Source organism: Papio anubis, chromosome 19, assembly GCF_008728515.1.
Source record: "Papio anubis isolate 15944 chromosome 19, Panubis1.0, whole genome shotgun sequence".
Taxonomy (NCBI): domain Eukaryota; kingdom Metazoa; phylum Chordata; class Mammalia; order Primates; family Cercopithecidae; genus Papio; species Papio anubis.
The window spans coordinates 67,600,580-67,619,785 of NC_044994.1; the positions used below are offsets into that span (position 1 = coordinate 67,600,580).

A 19,206-nucleotide genomic window follows, 5' to 3' on the forward strand; every position below is an offset into this window, starting at 1 on the left:
TATAGGAACTCAAGAAGGATGTTTTTAAAATGGAGAAAATGGTAGAAGCAGAGAAGCAGAAAAAGTGATGTGTAAGCAATTCTAAATCTCCAGACATCAACCCCCAAGTTAGCTTCATATCTAAACTTTTAATAAACTTTAATAAATAAAATAAATAAACTTTTAATAAATCTTTCCTTTTGCAGAACGGTGCACATTTTTACCATATAAGAATCAAATGTTGCATCTATTTCGATGTTTACATTGCTCTTGTTTTGAAAAATACCCAATCAACTCATCATTTATAAGTAGCGTTACTTGAAAAGCATTCAAACTTTTGGAGAAATTCCCAAGGACCTTGGAATTTGGAAACAATAAATATTCTGCCGCGGGTAAGGCACATTTGAAATGGAATCAAGCATGATAATGTAACGAAGCTGCGAAGGTCCATGCTTGTTTCTCTGCCAAGTCAAAACTTCATCGCTCATGATTCAGTGGCCTCACACTTCTCAGCTCCCCTTCAGCCTCTGGAAAAATGGCATTTGCAGCTGTCTCCCTGACCTCAGGGCGAGGAGAGGAAGAAGGACCCGGAATCCTTGCCTGCCCAGGAACAGGGGGAGGCTGCCACGTTCTGTGCCCTTATTGCTAACTCCCGGCTGCCCACTGATGCACCCTGACAAAGCCTCTGCTGGCTCATGTTTCCCGTTTTTGGCGTTACCAAGAAATAACCCTTTGCTTTGTCTCCATTTCCAGAGTCCATCTTCAACTTCCCCGAGACGCTTTCAAGGGCAGGGCAGGGGTCAGGAGCCAGGGCAGCCTCAGTGGGTGCTTCAGCCCTGACCCAGGCCTCAGAGCTGTCAGGGCACCAGCAGTTCCCCTCTGCAAACCTCTCTATGGGGAATGCTAATCTAAAATAATTTTCTCTCTTTCTCTCTTTACAACTGAAGAAAAGTACTTCTTAGAGCGAGCTTAACTACCTACCTTTAATGTTTTATAGTCCGGGAAAATGGTACAAAGCAACATGTTTAAGTAGTTCCTTTACTAGAGTTGATAGAATCCTAAAATCTCAAGGGCCTCTGGAAGGAATGAAATCGTATCTCTGCTAAGGCTCGTGTGTTTTAAGAGTTGATGGGTTGAGGCAATGCCGTGGTCGGCACCACGGGGCTCCCTGCAGGGCCGGGGGAGTGGGGATGAGGGGGCGCAGCGAGGAACGAATGGAGAGCCGCCCAGGCCGAGGCCAGGTGCCTTTCCAGTCTGTCCTCCAGGAGCTGGGTGACTTCTTAGCATCCCAATTCTCTGGAAAGACAGTTAAAAAAGTTGTTTCGTTTCCTAGGACATGTTCGCTGGGACTGTTGAAAGTCGGACAGCACCCGCCTCGCGCTCACCCCGCCGGGATCCGCGGGGACAGCTCCTTTCCTAGGAGGCCCGGGCCCGCCTCTGCGCCGGGACGGCCTGGGAAGCTGCGCAGGCCCCGCCGACTTCCCTTCCCAGCCCCGGCTGAACACTGCGGGGCCCCGTCGGCGGCGGGGCCTGCGGACCCGGGAGCGCGCGGCTGCGCTGCACGTGCAGGGACCCGGCGGCGCCGGGGTCAGCGCGAGCGTTTGATGTGCGGCGGGGAGCGGGCCGGGCCCCGGGAGGCCGCTTCGCACCTCCCCGTGTGTCCGGGTTGAGCGCGAGGTCAGGAGGCGACGCGGAGTTCACGGCAAAGACGGATCGCGGGGGCTCGTCCCGCCCGGGTTGCGCGCAGCGGTGGCCGCGTGATGGATGGGCCGGACCGGGCACCCGGGAACCCGCGAGCGCGGGGCTGGGCTCGGGGCTGGGTCGGGGGGCCCCGACTCGGTTATTGATCGGCCCGAGCGCAGGAGAACTGACTCGATAATGTATAATGCGTCGCCTGCCCGGGAAAAGTGTTTGCTTTTGTGGGAGCAAAAGGCAACTTTCTGCCCCGCCAGAGCGTTGCTAAGTGAGCGGTAATGACCACGCTAGAAATTTCATAGGGAGAGGCTAATGGCAGGCTCGCTCTAAAAGTGCTTTTATGTGCAACTTCTGTCTAATCCCTTGAGGAGGAAGAAAACATCGGCGACTAAGAAAGTTCAAGTTGTGCAGGGCCTGGGCTTTTAGGGTCGGGGTCACTTCTGCTCTGCGTGACTTTGAAGAGGAGGACCAGTGGATTTCCACACGTGTTTTAAAGAGAACTCCCGGCCTCTGAAATGAAAGGCCCGCCTGTAGGGTTTTGCTGCCTCCCCGCTGCCCACGCCCCACCCCCACAGCCTGGATCAAAGCGAGCAGACAAATTATTCCGAAGTAACACAGCCCTGAAATGGTCCTAACCGTGACTATTTGAGGCGATGGATCAAGCGTGCTTCCCCCGCCCCCAACCCACCCCCAGGCCGAAAATGTGACTCTGGAAACGGACTTGCAGAGCTGGCTTCGGTTTCTGTACGTTTCTGACCCCTGTTGACTTTAGGACAAGGCTTCCTGTTTCCAGGACTGTAGCATCGCCAGACAGCCTCGCCATGCAATCGGCTTTGCAGTTGGACGTTCCAGATACGATTTCATTCCTTACCAAAGACACTTCTTCAGGACGATTTTAGGATTCTATCAACGCTAGCAAAGGAGCTACTTAAACACGTTGATTTGTATCGCTTTCCCTGACAATGAAACATTGAAGGTAGGTAGTTAAGCTCGCTCTGAGAAGTCCTTTTCTTCAGTTGCAGAGAGAGAAAGAGAGAAAATTATTTTAGGTTAAAATTTTCCATAGAGAGGTTTACAGAGGGGAGCTGCTGGTGCCCTGACGACTTTGGGGCCTGGGTCAGGGCTGAAGCATTGAGGCTGTCTGGCTCCTGACCCCTTTCCTGCCCCTGAAAGTGTCTCCCGGGAAGCTGAAGAAGGACTCTCAGGGCTGCTGTGGTCAGGCCTGAGGCTGCCCTCTGAGTCTCCTGGGCAGAAGGGCTTTTTGCCAAGAGCAAGTCTAGGCGGGCGTGGTGCTGGGCACTGTTGCCAGGGCAGAGCCTGAGGTGTTACAAAGCCCCAGAAAGTCCACGCACTCCATAGGAGGGCTCTCCTAGGAGTGCTTACAACTTCCAGGAAACGAAATTCCTGCGTAAAAATAAATCATCACACCAAAGCTCCTGGTGCAGCATGACTGATGTATGTATTGGTGTATACTAATCACTGACAGGCTTCCTTAAACCACTGCCCACACGAGAATTCTAGAGCCATTTCACAGTTTAGTTTCCATAAATGTGAGCATATTTCAGTCCCCTTAAGGTCTCAAATTATGATAATATTATAAGTTACATTGTACTGTATTTGCTCTGTTATAACCGTCGTGAATGTAGGTATATTGGGGACATAATTAGTCTTTAACACTTTCTAGCTCAGTATTTATAATTAAATAATTTGACATAGGTATAAAATATAGCTTCATATTTTTTATCCACGTGTTGCATTCCAGTTCAAATTTATGAAAGAACAAATTACAAACTTCATTAATTTGATTATTGTTGTTTAAAAAATTATTTGTTTTGAGTCATTGGTGGCTAGCAATATAGTATTTTAAAATACATAAATATATTTGAATTTCACAATCTTCCTAGAATAGATTGAATTTCACAATCTTCCTAGATCTAAGTCCAAAGAGAATAGGCTCTTCCTTAAGCTTAAACTATCTGTGCTTTAAAATGAAAACATAAATAAGATCCTGCTTTAGGATTTTACTCATGGTTCTATCTTAGGCATAGGAGGACTTATTAAAAGGTAAAGAAATCATCATATAGGCTAAAGTGAAAAAGACCAACCATGTCAAACGTTGGTGTGAGTATGGAGCAACTGAAACTCTCATACCTGACTGGTGGGAGTGTGAAATTGTGTATTAACTTGGGAAAACTGCTGCAATTTTTTAACAAGTTAACCATACTTAGGTTTTATACCTTATGGCCCAGCAATTCCACTTGTAGGTATTTATCCAAGAGCAATAAAAATGTGTGTCCACGAAAGGCCTTATACCAAAATGTTCACAGCAGCTTTATGCATAATAACAAAAAATGAAATCAAACCAGCTATCTAAAAACAGGAGAAAAGATAATCCAATTTTGTTTATCCATCCAGTGGAATACTACTCATCAATAAAAAACTATGAACTCCTGATATACCTCATGGATGGATGGATAGATGGATGGATGGATCTGAAAAACATCATGATGAATAGCCATGAAGCCAGACATGAAAGAGTACATATCATATGATTTCTTTTATCTGAGGTTCTGGAACAGGTAAAATCAATCCATGGTAACTTAAATCAGAACTGGGAGTACTTCTGGTGGGAGGGTTTAGTGGGAAGGGGCATAAAAGATCTTCCTGTATCTTGATAGAAGTGTGGGTTTTACAAGTGCATGCATTTGTAAAACTCATTCAACTGCATGCTTAATATTCGTGCATTTCACTGTATGTAAGCCATTCCTCAATATGATATATGAAAAGAGAAATTCATATAAAAGTCATAATATAACAAAAGAGGAATTCTGGAGTTCTTGTGGAATATGCTATGTCAGAAAACTGCTAAAGAATAAATGGAGTGACTTTTTAAAGACAAGGAATCAGATAAAGGTAAGAATTTCAAAATCAAAGAATGTGTTGAGTGATAGAATTGCAGAATTAATTATTCCTTAGAGTTACATTTCCCCACAATGTGTTGTTTGGCATATTAAAAGGCATTCTATGCAAAACGATTCTATGGTCATAAATTTGGGAAGCTGTAGGTTAAACCAAGTTAAATAGGATTTCTTCCCTAGTACTTCTCAGACCCTGTAAAATGCTAATCCTTAGTGTGGGCCTTGTTTTGGGTTGAATTCTACCTCCCCAAAAGGTAGGTTGAAGTCCTCATACCTGTTGATGTGATCTTAATTGGATATAAGGGTTTTGCAGATGTAATTAGTTAAGGTCATACTGGATTTAAGGTGGGCCCTTCGTCGTATATGACTGATGTCCTTGTAAGAGTAGGATAGAGACAGTGAGAGAGAGACCAGGGGGAGGATGCCCACGTGATGATGGAGGCAGAGATGGGAGTGATGCATGTATAAGTCAAGGAGGGCCAAGAATAGCTGGCAAACACCAGAGGCTAAAAGAGACAAGGAAGGATTCCTCTATAGGTTTTTGTATCAGTTTCTTCTCGTGCTACTAATAAAAGACATATCTGAGACTGAGTAATTTATAAGGGAAAGAAGTTTAATTGACTCACAGTTCAGGAAACTTAAAATCATGGTGGAAGGGAAAGCAAACATGTCCTTCTTTACATGATGGCAGGATGGAGAAGTGCAGAGAGAAGGGGCGGAAAACCCCTATAAAACCATCAGATCTCATGAGAACACACCACTATCACCAGAAAAGCATGAAGGCAACCACCCCTATGATTCAATTACCTCTCATCCGGACCCTCCCGCCACAGATAGGAGTTATGGGAATTACACTTCAATTTGAGATTTGGGTAGCGACAGCCAAACAAACCACATCAGCTTCAGATGGAGCTGGGCTGTATTGACATCTTGATTTCTGATCTCAGACTTCTAGCCTGCAGAACTGTGAGAGAATAAATCTCTATTGTTTCAAGCCACCTGTCTGTGGTACTTCGTTGGAGCAGACACAGGAACCATACAAACCTCTAGGAAAAAGATGCGATAATCTCACGTTTCCCAGATTGATCTGATCATACAACCTTCTGCACTTTCCATGGCATATCTTGAGTGTTTAGCCAGCCCAGTGTGGTAATCCCTGCCTACTGGGATGGCCTTTCCTTCAACTCGTCATGTTATTCTTGCTTACCTTAAAAGCAGTGTGGTAGGCAGAATGATGGCCCCCAAAGATGTCCACATCCTAGTCCTGGAACATGGGAATATGGGAGCTACATGGCAAAGAGGAATTAAGGGAGCATATGGAGTTATGTTTGCTTAAAGTGGACTTTAAAATACAGAGGCTATCCAGGTGGATCTAGTGTAATCATGAGGGTTCTTAAAAGTAGAAGAGGGTAGTTAAAGAGATTGACAGGGTACTTAAATCAGAAGACAGAATTGGAGATGGAGGAAGGGTCTGCCAGCCAAAGATGGTGGGTGACCTCTAGAAGCTGGAAAAGGAAGGCATGGATTCTCCTCTCCAGCAGACAAAGAATCTCACCCTGCCTACACGTTGATCTTAGCTCAGGGAGACCCATGTTTGATTTCTGACCCACGGTACAGCAAGATGATAACTTTATGCTGTTTCCAGTCTGTAAGTTTGTGGTAATTTTTTATAGTGGCAATAGAAAGCCAACATAAGCAGTAAGTGAAATAATTATTTCTTCAATTTTTTAGAAAATTTGACTTTAGATGTCAAAAACTAGAATTTTAAATTTTTTAGAATCTTGTTCCAGAATATTGTCCATATTGCATCAAGTTGTGTCATTTCCTACTCAAACAAAGACTGTCTACATGAATGCTTGCAAACATGACAAGAATAATAACATGTAAAACCATATTTCCCCTGGTGGCTTTTTTTCTTTTCCTGGAAAATATTTCATATATCTGTGGTATGCTTGTAATCTTCCTGTTTTAGATCAACACTTGTGTTTGTGCTGCTATTTTCAGAAGTTTGAGATCATCTAAATCATTTAATGTGATTGGAAGTGTGGTGATGAAGACATGGTGTTGGCTTCCTCTAACTCATCCTGAATTTGCAGCATGATCGTGTTAGAGCTCTTGCTCCAGTAGTCTCCCGTTTCCACCCTCCCCTCCCTCTGCTCCAGGTTCCTTGTGATTTGAGCTCCTAGGTTTCCTGGTCTATACAAAATTCAGCATCTCTCTCTACCAATCATAGGACATAATGGCCCCTGTCTTAGTCCATTTGGGCTGCTATAACAAAAGGCCATAGACTGTGTGGCTTATAACCTACAGAAATTAATTTGTCACAATTCTGGAGGCTGGGTACAGTGCCTGGTGAGGCCCTGCTTCCTCACTGTGTCTTCACATGGCAAAAGGGGCGGGGGGGCTCTCTGGTGTCTTTTTATAAGGACAGGAATTCCAATTATGAGGGCTTCACCCTCATGACCTAATCACCTCGCAAACGTCCCACCTCCTAATAAGATCACATTAGGGTTAGGATTTCAACACATGAATTTTGGGGGGACACATTCAGGCCATTATAGGAATTTGATAGTCCCCATGGTTAGTATCTTACCTAATCAATACCCATAGATGCAAGATACCAAGGCATTTAAATATATTTCACTGAGTTGGGTTTGATAGTCAAATAAAACCATTAGATTCGTAAGGTAAGTGTTAGAAAATTGTAACAACTATTCCCCACCTTCCTTCATGAAGGTAGTGGAAAACAGAAAGAAGTCACCTTGTCCTAAATGCAAATGAATTTCTCAGAAAATTGAAGAGGGTGAGAATAATGCTGTGAACTGATATGCTTCTCAACCTTCCCTCCCTCCCTCCTTCTCTCCCTCCCTCCCTCCTTTCTTCCCACCTTCCTCATGGCAGAGTAGAGAGTAATTTGCCAGCATATGCAAGCAAAGTCCATGGCAGCCCTGAAAATGAAGATTTTTTTTTTTTTTTGGCAGAAAATTCATAACGATTTGACATCAGGATTCCAATGTGTCTAGCTGTATGTTAACAAAAAAATAAAGATTCAAGTAACATTAGCTAACTGGCCTGCCCTCCTAGCCCTTCATCGTATTATCTGTATGGCTTGGTTTTCCAGCCTGCAGGTGAGGCTCACCATGTGGCAGCTCCTCTCAGATACACTATCAACCAGGCACCCAATAAGCATGCAATTGAGGTCATTGAGAAAGTGTAGAGAACATGGACACATGCACACATATGCAACCATCCACACGTGCACACATATGCAACAATCCACACATGCACACATATGCAACAACCTATACATGCACACGATATGCAGGCAATGCATACGTGGCCTATGCATGCACACATAGATGCCCTTGGCTCCACTGGATGGAGGAGTAGCTACATTGTGAAAGGCAGAAGAAAAACATTTAGTTGCCCTCAGGTAGGGGAGCAGAGTTAACTTGGATGCTACCTGAGACTCTGGGGAAGAAGGTCAGATACACACACCCATGTTTACTGTGCAGATCCACCATCACTTTTCCCATTGAGGGTGATGCCAGTGGGTCCGTGTTGTTGTTCTTCATTGTTTTCCCACACTTCGTTGGTAGATGGGGTGGAGCCGCCCCTCTTGGGAAGCCCAGTGTGCTTAGACATGGCGGGAGTCGTCTCTTCCTGGGCAAGAGGGTGCAGTGACTGTGGGATTAGCCTGTGTATTATTTTTGGGTGTGCACAGGGTGACAAATTAGGAAGGGTGTGCTCAAAGGTTATTCAAATATTTCAAATAAAGCATATTTGAGCATGGAAAGGCCAGGGAACATTAATCAAATGTCAGCACCAAGACACTTTGTAGGCTATTTCTGGTATGTGTTTGCTGAGCGGCAGTCTGGCTTAGGCTCCCTGGGACATGTGATCACCCCAGTGTGAAGAAACGTGGAGCATTATGCATGGGAGGCTCTGGAAGTGCTGGGAATTTGCAGATGGAGTGCAGTGGACAGGATGTGTTCCAAAACAGCCCAGAGTCATTCCTCTGCAGGGGTTACAAAGGGATGCACGATTGTGTTGACTGACAAGGCCGGAGTCTATTTCCATTCCTGCCCCTCTTGGGAAGTTAGATTAAAGGGGGAAATATTTTGCATAAAAGTGATTTTCACAGAATAATGACTGAAATGATAATAAGCTGGTGATGGGCATCCATCACAGTAATGAAATAGCCTCCTACAGGAGTCCTGCAACTGGCTGTTTCCCCCCAGAAGCAGTGTTCCCTCTCAACATCACCCTCTTGGATCCTTTCTGATCTGCCTCACTGAGGCTTCCTTCAGAAAGCCAAGTGAGCAAGCGATATTGCCTTTCTCTCCTTCAGCTCCTATCAAAACAGTGCAGCAGCCCCAGTCACAAACTCAAGAGTCTTTTGACAGCAGCAATTAAGCAACTTAATTAATGAGTGAATAAAAACGATAATATTTACTGAATGGGAGCATCCTGTTTTGCATTTTTATTCAAACTCTGCACCTGAAGAACACCACTAAGGAAAGCTCCCCATCCCGCTGTTGTGGAGACACCTCTCTCTCTCTCTTGCTTCTCTCTCGCTTCTCTCTCTCTCTCTATCTCTGTCTTCTCTCTGTTCCCTTGCCCTGTCTCTTTCTCTTTCTCTTGCTTCCTTTGGTTCTGGCCTCATAAACACCCCAAGGATAACATACGCAGTGTGAGATAGACACAAGGCTAATCCCTGCCCTCCTTCCAGGGGGAATACACTTCTTCTATCTTTGTCGTGGTCTTTGTTCACCCCTAAAAATCCTCATTCATACATGAAGGACAATTTCATGATACTTTTCTGAGGCTGAACTTTACATCAAAGTGGGTGATTAATTACTGATAAGGGTATAATAAAACATTAATGCATTTTGTAATTAACCAGCTTAGGAGTGACATCTCCCATCTCTTCATGAGTGACATGTTCACACGCACACACACACGTACACACAGAACTTTTTTTTAAAAAATTCTTTATTTGGCTATTAATCTCAGCAGTGCCCTCAATACATTACATTCTTTTTAAAAGCCACATATATTTTCCTCAATGAAATATCTAATCCATCTTGAGTGTAAGGAAAGCCCATACATAATTATTCCGTCGTGACAGACAGTGAGCTTTCTCGCTATTATTTTTGACGGTGCTGTCATGGATGCCAAATGTATGTTGTGGTGGGAGCCAGCCAGAGTCGGGAACCCACCTGGAGAGCGGCTCCTTTCTTCTCTCGGGAAAGGTTCCCCACGCCTGACAGCCCCACCATTCTGGTTAAGCTTAATTAGTCAAGAGAGAAAAAGAACTGACTTCAGAGTGTTGTGTTACATTTGGGGCTCCCCCCTTTTTTCCCCTTTCCACTCAAAATTTGACATTCTTTGGAGAAGATGAAGTTCCAAGTGGGATCTGTGTTGGCACTTCCCACCCTCTCGTCATCCTCACGTGGGACCCACTTCTCACCGCCCATCTTTTGTCTCCCAGGGGCCTTGCAGGACTCTGCCCAGCCCACACAAAGGACTCTGCACTGGCAGAACTGGATGTATTGTTGCCTTGAGAGACGTTCATTTATTTCAGTGTGAAACCCGTTAAAATGGAAGTGTGTAGGATTTGGGTTGGCTGGATGCAAGCTTCCTCTGCAGTGGGATGAGGTACACTGGGCCCCCGACATTCAGAGTCCCCCACTTTCATGCCCCTTGGCCTCTCAGGCCTGTGCCTTTCCATATGCATACTGGCCTTGGGCAAGCGACTTGTCCTGGCCAAGGGGACAGGAGTCACATCCATACTTGCCGGCTTTAAAAATGTGCTTTTGTGTTTCCACTTGCTGTCCTGGAGGCTGCCACTACCAGGAGCATGCTGGCCTGCCTGCGGGAGGAACAGATGCCAGAGGAGACCTGAGTGTGTCCTCAAGGCCATGCCCCATCAGCCATCCCAGCAGAGCCCACAGCCGCCTGCAGAGGAATGAGGCCCCCCACCCAGGATCGCCAGAACCGCACAACTGACTCGCAACTGTGTGAGGAGTAATGGACAAAATTTTGAACTGTGAGCCTTTGGGCCTGGGGAGGTTTGTGATGCAGCAGTAGCTCCCAGACCCTTGAAGCTCTTCCGCACGAAGGTGCTGAGCCGTGCACCTAGGCAATGCCAGACTCTGCACTAGGCCCGCCGGGGTGTGCAGAGAGAGAGAGCTGAACAAACTGCGGTTCCACCCAGAAGACCCAGAAGAACATTCACTGAGCAGCCAGTGCAAGAGGTGAGAGCGCATGCGTGGAGACGCTCACGCTTGTGGTGTAGAAAAGGAGGCCAGAGGCTCCCAGACCATGATTCCTTTCCTTTAGGTGTTTCTTGCGCATCTTCAATCCTAAATCTCTTCACATATTATGGAGATTTCTGATTGAATGTGCCCATTTCCCCTTAGACAGCAGGCCCAGTGTGAGTCACCACCTCCATCTTCCTATGTCCTGGGTGTGGGCTCAGTGAAGAACAGTTGTGGAAATTTAGAGAGAAGAGGTCGCAGGGGTGGTGGGGGCGGCGAAGCTTCAGAGGAGAAAAGAAGCGTGGTGGAGAGGGCAGACTCTGGAAGCCACTGCAGAGCTCTCCCCCAGGCTATGAGCAGGGCATGATGGTCCCAATAGCCTGCATCTGTGTTCATTTCAACTGGCTGTCTTGTGACAAGGAAGACGGGCCAGGTTCCCAGTGGGAAATCTACGGTGATCATTAAGAGTGCAGGGCCTGAGATGAACCCTGGCAGGTGAAAGACACCTGGTTTTGTGCAAGCTGGTTTTGCAGAAGCCTGTGGGAGGGGCCCCAGGGGGAAGGGAGCAGAGGGCAGTGTTGGCTCTGGTTCTCCGACCAGGCAGGTGGGCTAGCACCTGGGTGAGGAGCTTTGCATCTGGAGCTGGACATGCCTCAGTCCGGATCCTGCCTTTATCAGCTTATGAGCTGTTACCTGCCAGTGGATATGACGAGGACTAAATTAAGGAAAGTGATCAAGTCATCTTCGTTCATTGCCCACCACAGAGCAGGCACTCAGTGGAGAGCACTCACCACCATCTATGCTATTAATGCTGTGTCTGCGGCCCTTGGTTTTCTGGAAAGACTTGAGAGTACAGGGGCAGGTTAGGGACCACAACCAGGAAGCAAGACATATCTGAGAGAATGCATGGGAGCTTATGGAAGGATGTACAAAGCCAGGTGTGGGGATTCCGGCATTTCGGGAGGCTAAGATGAAAGGATCACTTGCATCCAGGAGTTCAAGCCTAGCCTGGCAACATAGTGAGACCCCCGGCTCTATGAAAAATCAAAAATCAACTGGGCATGGTGGCATGTGCCTGTAATCCAAGCTACCCAGGAAGCAGAGATGGGAGGATCGCTTGAGCCCAGGAGGTTGAGGCTGCAGTGAGCTGAGATCATATCACTGCACTCTTTCTGGGCAACAGAGTGAAACCCTGTCTCAAAAAAACCAAACCAAAACAAAACAAAAACCAAGAATTTACAAGAGGACAGTTTTAGTGGTTGAAAAATCATTCACTCATTCCAGGAGCAAGAGCCTTGTGAGTTTTCTTCCTGTTCTTGCCTGGGTTATCTCTACTGAATCAAAGACTCCTTGTTAGGAATGCTCTGGTGGCATCAATCAATGTGTTTATAAATCATTTGATTTTACAATGGAAAAAGATACCACAGAACAACACAGCTGTAGTGCAGGTACAGATGACCATGGAACAGCAGCCTGGCGTTTTCAGTAGAGCATTGGGCAGTAGAGTCCCTGGGCCTCGGAACCCCGGCCCATTACCACCCAACGCCATCCCTGGGCAGAACGCCCAACTTCCATCAGATCCATGAATGGAAAATGGGCATAATTATAACTGTGCCGTGCTCTCTATCTCTCAGCTAAGGTGAGAAACAAATATGAGGATGCTCAGTGAAAATGCTTTGAAGTCTGTGAAATGTGAAGCAAAGGTGAAGCGCGAGGAATAATAAGGCTCTAAGGACTCACACTTGAGCATTTGCTCTGAGCTGGCCCCTGTCCTGCACACTGAACCTACAGCCTCTCTTCTCACCTAATCTGCACAAAAATCTTATGAAGCAGACACACTTACCATGCTGGCCTTTCTGTGAAATTTCAGGTCTTAGTGTCGCCCATTACCAGTGGCATTTCATGCCACAAGTTAGGCCATCTGCACCTCCAAGCACAGGGTCACAGAAGACTTAATCCTGTCCCTTGGGCTGACTCAGTGGCTGGTTTGGGTGAACCCCTGTTGTCCCCTTGAGCAACTCGGGGGCAATGGTTATGGGTAGGGCTGAAAAAACCGTCGGGCTGCAAACCTGGTACTGATACAAACAAGGCCTAGTCAGGCACTAAGTGTTCTGTGTTTCCCAAAGAGATCTTAATGAAATCCCAGCATACCTCTCACTCCTACACTTAAAATACCTTGGGCAAGAGCATGCTTTTGACCCCACCCCAGCCATTTGGATTGAGAAATTCCATTGAAGATGCACAGCTTTCCTCCAGTGCAGGGGCTGGGTATCCAAATGCAGAGCCTTCTCCAGACTCTTTGGGCTTAGTCTGGCTTGGTAGGCTCAGGAGGGATTCAAGATTATTTCATCCTTTATGTCTGTTCGATGACAGTTTATCATCATTGCCACCTCATCCTCTATTGTAGCCAAACCTCACAACCAGTACCACGTGAACTTCGTCACTGATGCCACGTTCTTTTTCTCGGCTGTCACTAAGCTCAGGTCAGGATGACCCTCCCGGCTGACTTCCCTGATACTTTCTGTATCTCCTTTTCAGTCTGCCCTAAAATGACAGCTGGACTTCCAACAGTGGTTTCTTCTGTGGGACACATGGCTCTTATGTTCTGGGTGGCACTGATTCCTTTATTACCAGTGGCTTGATTTTCCCGGATCTATCTCCATGCAGACAGTGTGAGGTTGGACTTCATGCCTCACGTTCCTGATTGGGGCTCGGAGGTCTACCCCAGCTTGCTGCTGTGCCGCCTCCAGTTTACTCAATGCCCAGCCTGCAGCTCCTAAGTTGAACCCGCACACTGCACGCTCACCTGGTCTGTGCTTCCAGCTGCATTGGAAATGGAAGCATTAAACACAATTCTCCACTGCCAGCCACCTGCTAGCTAATGAGTGACATCATTTAACGCTGTTTTGAAAAGAGAGATTTAAAGTTGTTTTGAAAACTGAAGGAAAAATACAAATGTTTGAGTGTTAAACATTTTGCCCAAATACTAAAATGTGAATGTCTTTTTATTGTGACAGTTCTACAGGAAAGTGGGCTACAGCATGCCTGTGCTTGTCAATGAAAATCTTAGCACTGAGTTTGGTAAACATTATGGCAGTCAGGAAGCCACTTAAAAATAAAGTTTAAAGAAAAGAAAGAGAGGTATTCATTTTCCTTCTAATTTCCCCAGATACACTCAATATTCTGCTTTATTTTTTAGTATTTTAACTAAAATAAGAAAACTCGGATTCGACTTCTATGTGTTCTATGATTGTTGTTGTTTTCTCTGATTATAAAATACATGTTTGCAGCAGAAAACTTGGCAAAACAGAGATATGAAGAATAAAACAAAAATCACCTATAGTTCTAAGCCATGGGAATAATCCGATATATATTTCCGAGGTATTCTGAAGCATGTGTATTATAGTCCAAATATTTAAAAACAAAATTTGGATAATACTTTAGATAGAGAGTTGTATTCTGATTTCTTCTATTAATATTAAACTTTCAAACAAAATAACTTTTATTTTTCTTTACTATGTAAGTACTTATGTTCTTTATGAGAAAAATAAAAAATATAGAAAAGAAAGATAAGAAAATAAAATCAGTAATAATCCCCTCACTTAGAAATGACTGCTGTTAACATTTTAGTTTTTTGGTTTCTATCTATTTATATTCAATTTGAATGAAAACAGTATAATTTCACTGCGTCTATATTGCTTGGTAACATAATGACTCAACTGTATAATAAATAGTATATTACATGAATGTTTTGGGTAATAGTCTGTGTGATAATTTTTATTAGGTGTATGGTGTTCCACTACATAAATGTATCATAGTTTACTTCACAAATAAACTCGTATCAAATACTTATGTTGTTGTTAATCTGTGATTTATAATGAAGCTATAAACATAACTTTTAGCTAAATATTTATGGATACCCTTCATTATTTATTTCCTACATAGTAGAAGTAGAATTTTATGGTCAAAGGATGAAGACATGATTTTCTTACATTCAGGAGATATTCAATCATATGGCTCTACCATAATTTATTTATTATTTTTATTTATTTTAATTGAGAGAGAGTCTTGCTCTGTCTCCCAGGCTGGAGTGCAGTGGTGTGATCTCAGCTCACTGCAACCTCCACCCACCAGGTTCAAGCAATTCTCCTGCCTCAGCCTCCCGAGTAGCTGGGACCACAGGCGCACACCACCACACCCAGCTAATTTTTGTATTTTTAGTAGAGATGGGGTTTCTCCATGTTGACCAGGCTGGTCTTGAACTCCTGACCTCAAGTGATCCACCTGCCTCAGCCTCCCAAAGTGAGCGGCATGAACCGCCATGCTTGGCCTTACCATAATTTATTTAACCATCTTTTCCTCTTCTGACATTTAATATATTGCAATGAACATCCTTGTACCAAATTTTGGTACTGATTATAGATTGTAAGTGTAATTTTCTTGAAGGGAATTATAGGGCAAAGAAGAAGAAATGAAAAGTTAAAGTGGAAATTCCCAGGTTGCCTCCCTGTAGAATGGGAGTAATCATACAACTTATGGTAGCGTTGCTGTCCAGACATGGGCCTGGCACACAGTGTGTTCCTGTAAACGCTGCACTCAGGTTCTCATCCTCACAGCTGCACCTGGAGCCCCGGTTCATGCAATGCTAAGTTGCTGTTTTACTGTGACTTTGAAGCACCAAGAGAATAAATGAAAGAAAATAGCTGGTATCTCAAAACAAAATCAGACTGTGCACAGAAGTCGCGCTTGCAACATGGAGCCACCAGAGTTCTGAATCACGGCCCCAGAGCTGCCACTCCTCAGCTCACTGAGCCATTTTCCCCTTCTATAAAATAAAGGGCTTGTGCTAAAGAATTTGAGGTGCCCTTTGGCTCAGGAATTCTATCTTCCCATGAGTTGTGAATGCTTTTTAAAGACCTCCTGAGTGTCCAGGCATCTCAGTAAACACAGTGATCATCTGGGTCTGATGAAATAAAAATAAGTTATTTCAGTATTTTTACCTTTGTTTCTGTTTCAGTGAGAAGTACGAGCTATCAAAGACTCCATCCTACTGATTGTATGAAATAGAATGAATGGCTTGGAGGGTACCTGATTAAATAATAGGTGTGTGGGCTGGTGATGAAGATCAACAGAAGGGAGAAGAGAAATAAAAAAGGATGTTCCATGGAGAAAGGTGAGGTGATAAAAGAAGCTGCTTGACACAAAGAGACTTCTGTTGGTTGCCATGGTCATCAGTCTTCATTTGAGCTCCAGTGTTAGTGAGTTTTACTCATAGCACTTTTAGGTCACACACTCATCAGAACCATACACAAGTTGACTTGTGGAATTTAAAGTAAACATTTAGAAGCAAAGTGCAAGTTTCTGCACTGACATAGAGTGTCCACACCATCGATGCTGTGGCTTGGGCATCTGATGACCTCCTTCACCCAGGCCATCCAATTCTGTGGCCTACTGGGACTGGGAACTTGGGAACTTAAAGGAATGCTCTGGGGACTTTGCAGGACAGTGATGCTATCAATGATGAGAGTTTGGCATCTTCACAAAAGAAAAGGTCTCACAAGAAGTCATAAGGTACTGAAAAACCATGCCAATAACACTACGGTGTGGCATGTTCTGGCTCTTTGGCATTCCTCTTCCTCAGATGTAGCTTCCTCTACACAGCTTAACCAAGTGCAAGAACGGGTTGTGTGGCAGGCTCTGCTGTCAGATGCCGCCCAGGTTTTAGAGACAGAGAGAATTGTGACCTCAAGAAGCTCCATGCTTAGTAGGGAGGTAGACACATCAACTGATAATTGCACAATCACATTTCATCTAGTGGATGCACATAGATAGGATTATAGATACTCTTTTGACTTGATCCTCTCATGGTAACTTCGATGCTTGAAAACATGATCTGCAAGGTCAAACAATGACAGCTCTCTGGAGAATTTGGGATTTGCCGAAGTCCCTTCTGTGGGTTTTCTCTGAAGGATGACATCGTCTCCTTGGATCTCTGTGGTGGGCCTCTAACATGCCTTTCAGGAGAAGGTCTTCATGCCATGTGAAGACACAGGAGCCTGGTAGACAGTTTTAAAACTCTGGAAAGAAAAGAGCAGACACTGTTCCACCTTTCTTCACGGTGTAGGCTGGGTGGGGCTGGGTCGGGCTGGGGTCTGGGGACAAAGGCAAAGGAATTCCGTCCTTTGTGCAGGTCGCTTCACTCTGGCAGAAACATCACATCCTGCCCTTGTCACCACACGTCTCTGTCCACAATTACTCATCATCTGTGGATAGACAGCCCTGGAGGAGATCATCAATTGCCAATGCAATTCAGCAGATACACTTCATAAATTTTAATTACATTCCCACTGAAAATGAATGGTCAGAAAATATAAAACATCTGCCATCCAGATCATTTACATTTTTCATACAATAAATCATCAACAACATCCCAAACCATGGCTTAAATCATGTGAGTGTGGTAGGTCATGAAGAAGGAATGCCATCCATCGTGCGACAACTATTTGGATCTCAGCCCTTCCTCGGATGCGGGAAGCGGGGCAAGGAGGGGGAGACCCAACAACTTATTGATGAGGGGGAGAGCATTTTGGCCTAGTTCTCATAAATATAAGTTCCCAGGTCATATCTCAAACCTGCTAATTGATCTATTTACTATTATTTTGGCCATAGTAAAACAGGGACCAAAATGAGTAAAAGAATATTTGGCCAATTATAACTGTGAAGAGCAGGCATTTATCACCATGTGGCTTATTTATCTAACCTGCAAGTAGTATAAGAAGGATGTTGCATTTTCAAAAATCAATTTTTATTAACATTAGATTCATAGAACTCCCATTTGCCTGTAAGCATCTTCCGTGTCGTAAAGCACGGTGTGGGCATTCATGTGCTGCTGGCCTCCCTCGCGTTCCTTGGGAAGACAGGCGTCTACGCTAAGGACAGAGGGGCCTCTGAGAGACCTAGAGCCCAGCCAAGGGGGCCTGAATCGCACGGACTGCAGACAGGACACACCTGCAGTGGAACCCTGTACAAGCGCCCTCGGCATCCTGAGTGGGGGCCTGCACAGCTGCCCGAGGAGTTCTTCAGGGCTTTTCTCCATGCATTGTGAGTTTTCCTTTTTCTGTCTCTTTTCTAAACACTTCCATCTCTATAGACTGAGAAGCGTGATTGGGAGCCCTCACTCTCCTCCCGAAGGCTCTTTTGCTGGAGTCTGGAGAAAGGCTTCTCACATGCAGTCAGGGACATGCTGTGCAACTCGAGAGTTGGTGGGCAGGGATTCAGCAACTGAATCTGAGGAGTAAGTGCAGATGGAAGCCGCTGGCTTTCTGGGATTCTTGATATTAAATTCCACAAGAATAATGAAGACGATGACTTGTTAAGGTCAAAGAGATATTAATTCAATGTTTTTATTTTACTGTTGAAGACACTGAGACCCATAGAGGAGAAGTGACCTGCCCACAGTCTGTTGCAGTCACCAGCACTCTGCGGTCAGAAGCTGTCCCTGGTGGCTGGGGGACGCACCAGCTCTTACTCTCCTTCTGCACTGGTCCAGCTGCCATCGGCTCTTCTGACTAAACTGTGTCTTTACCACAAAGCGTTCATGTCTGAGTGGTGCAGAGTTGAACTGAGAAGTATAGGAAAGTGATGTAAGATAAGGTCCACCTGTCAGTAAAACAACCAGAACTGTCTGTGGAATGGTGCACCATGGAAACCAGAGAACGCAAAACAGAATCCTACCGTGAGTGCTATTTAGAGGTGCGAGGCGCTGGACTGGCAGCACGAGGGGCTGCACGCCCACCCTGTGGGCTCCTTCTCACCCTGACGCAGTGCCCTCTCGTCTTCTACACAAGGATGCCACAGACAGGCATCTCCTCACTGTCCCTTTGACTGTTTGGGACCGTGCTGTCCAAAATTTAACACACAATTGAGCTATTTTCCTGTCTCCTCGACTCTGCATCCTGGATCTGGCCAGCATTTCTCTCCCCTGCAGGGTACAGCTCCTTTGGGCGTGGTCTCAGGATCCCCACACAGGAGGACTGACCTTGCCGAAGGCCTGGCAAGGTGTTCCTGGGCCTCTGCCCACAGGCATGTTATACCTGGTGCCTTCCTCTAGGTCCACTCAGAGGTCAGGTTGTAGAGCTAGACATGCCTTTCACAAGCTACTTTTGCCTCTCCCTCTAAATACAAGCTGAGATGCCTGGTGGTTTCAAACAATAGAGATGATCTCGGGTACACGAAAGCCTGATAAAATCATTAGAAGATGTCATTCAAAGTTAATGGGCAATTTTTGTCTCTAGGGTAGGTAATTATTTTGGTGGGCATATTTTTGAAAAACAAAATCTTAAAGTTTACTG

General features: G+C 45.2%; 1 long non-coding RNA gene across 3 annotated transcripts; it reads left to right on the plus strand.

Annotated features, from left to right (window-relative positions):
- Positions 1–1,527: 1,527 nt before the first annotated feature.
- Positions 1,528–18,708, plus strand: LOC103879844. 3 transcript variants are annotated; one of them, XR_640619.4, is made up of 4 exons: positions 1,528–2,650; positions 4,090–4,253; positions 10,438–10,852; positions 15,873–18,708. It is a non-coding gene; the product is annotated as an uncharacterized LOC103879844 (long non-coding RNA). The 3 variants fall into 3 exon arrangements; XR_002518768.2 differs by having other exon boundaries at positions 4,090–10,852; XR_004180110.1 differs by lacking the exon at positions 15,873–18,708 and adding an exon at positions 12,490–14,341 and having other exon boundaries at positions 4,090–10,852.
- Positions 18,709–19,206: the final 498 nt, after the last annotated feature.